Below are 2514 nucleotides of genomic sequence, written 5' to 3'. Positions count from 1 at the left end.
GACCACAACTACAATTCAAAGAACACCATAGCTGAAAAACTACACAGAGTAATAAAATGAAGAGCTCACAAGAGGGTTTAACACAAAGTAATCTCAATTCGTTTTTTCATTTTATCCTTCCTCATCTGTGCATCAGGTGAGGTATTTCAAATAGTTATTTTACAGAATTAAGAAAACAGCCTGAGAATAAAAATTTGCTTACAAATACTCTTGTTTGTACTAAAACCAATTTATAATAGGGTCAATGAGGTGATTCACTTATCCTGATATTAAAAAGTACCTGTAGATACAAGAATTGGCTTGATTACCTAAGCCGTACCCATATTATTCACTACCTTAAAAGTCAGAGATTTGGTAGTATGCAGCTTGGAGCTTAAAACCGAATGAGAAAAAATATTCCTAAGATATCCTTGATACAAATTTGAAGTATCTGTAGGACAGAGAATTTATTTCTATAATGAATCAATAAGCATTTAGGGAGTGTATGAAGACTTGTTAGTTTAGCTTTTGCACATATGGTATCTGATCCTCAAAGCTGCCTTTGTACTACAAAGACACAAACAAACCTGTAACCATCACAATGGATGTGTACATGCCACATAATCATCGCTATGATATATCCTTTAATTTCTCAATTGGAAGCAACTGTGCATATTTTTTAAAGTCCAGTGCAAAAAGCAGTGCAGATTGAGGGACAATAATGAGAATTCTGTGCACAGAATGAGGCTGAATTGGCCCATAGGAAGAATGATAAACCCATGGTAACCATGGCAGATTTTTATTTTTAGACAGTCTCAATTAATCAAAATCATTTGGCTAGAATTTTTTTTTAGGCTGAAGCATCCAACTGCAAAAAAAAAAAAAGATTTTACTCAGTATTTAAGCTATAAGAATATATCGTTTACTTAAACCACTAAATATTAGGAGAAAATGAACAGTCTAAGTCTTCACTTATTCCTCATATGGGGAAAGCAGAGAATTTTATCTTGCATAGTATCTAGGAAACGCCATAATTTTTCATCTACTGTGTCCAGCATTATTTTCAGTAATCCCCAAAATAAGTACATTTCTTTTTGTTTCTTCTGAAAACCTGAAGATCATTTAAAGCTCAGATGCATAGAATGGGTCACATGTACTAACAGCAATAAGAGTATCGTGTTTTAGGTGAAGATTCAGACGTATCCTAAAATCCTTTTGTTTTGTTTTCTTTCTCTCAATCTTTTTATTATAAAGACTGATAAATCTGCTATGTAGTACATTACCACCATCATTAAAAAGAAAAATAGTTGTATTTCTATTGAAGTTATGGAATTAAAAATTGGATAAGGAGCATTGGTTAATTTTTCTAAAGCTTGAAAATGTGAACAAACACTTATTGCTTTCTGCATTTCAAAGACTTTTCAAAAATTACCAGTGGAAAAAGAAAATTAAAAAAAATATATCCCTAAGCTTCCATCTTTTTATTTTATTTTATTTTATTTTTTAACTGAAGTATTCTTTTATTGAGGAACTTTGTAAGCTTTCCCTGTTTATTTATTTAGTTAGTTAGTTAGTTAATCAATATACAATATAGTTGATTTTTGTGTCCCTTTACTGATTCTTCCCTCTCCCGTACTTTCCCCCCCCTCCCACCCATCAATATCATATCTGTTCACTTGTCTTAACAAATTCAAGGAATTGTTGTTATTGCTGTGTCTTCTTCCCCACCCCACCCCCATTTATTTGTGCATTTACTTACACAATGGAATTCTACTCAGCTTCCATCGTTATAAGTAAAGAATACTTGATTCAAACTTTTCCAATCAAAAGAAGTTTTAAAAAAGTCTTCACTGGACAATTACTCTCTATGGATCTGTCCTCAGGGCAAGTTTTTCTGGAAAATTTGGGATTCTGCTGATGGTGAATTTTCCAAGAACTATAAATAACTTTCAGACAGTTTCTATAACGGGAATAGATTGTAAAGGTAAACTCCTTGTTTAAAACCACAGGACATGTATGTTGATCACACTGCTTGAATGGCTTTGTTTTTGTTGAGGAGAAGCTGTCCTGATGAATTCAATGTTCCTGCTTCTATTTATCTAGCCAAAGGGTGTGGATGAATCATTAAAGTTCATCACCACTATTAGAAAAGTAATGCAAAACACATTCCATGTTAATTCCACAGGGGTAGTATCAACTTTGTATATGGAAAATGATACAGGTAATTCTCTTTATATCACATATATTTTCAAATTACAACTAACAAAACATTAACCCTATCAAAATAGAAAGCCAACACAAGTCATCTTAAAATAACAAACATTAAATAGCATTGGAAAATTAATTGTTTCAGGTCTTTGTTTTAGAAAATCAAAAAAGAAAAAGAAAAAGGGAAATGGGTGTCCTTGGAAAAATGGCTGATTCTAGAGCTGGAGAAAGGAAAACACAATATAAGTCTGGAGCATTTTATAGTACTAGAACAGAAAACAAAAGATTGTACAGTGTGCTAAAGGGATAGAAAACCAATCTGAAAGA

This window comes from Galeopterus variegatus, unplaced genomic scaffold, assembly GCF_000696425.1.
Source record: "Galeopterus variegatus unplaced genomic scaffold, G_variegatus-3.0.2 Scaffold5440, whole genome shotgun sequence".
Classification (NCBI taxonomy): Eukaryota; Metazoa; Chordata; class Mammalia; order Dermoptera; family Cynocephalidae; genus Galeopterus; species Galeopterus variegatus.
Note: the sequence above shows the minus strand (reverse complement) of the source record.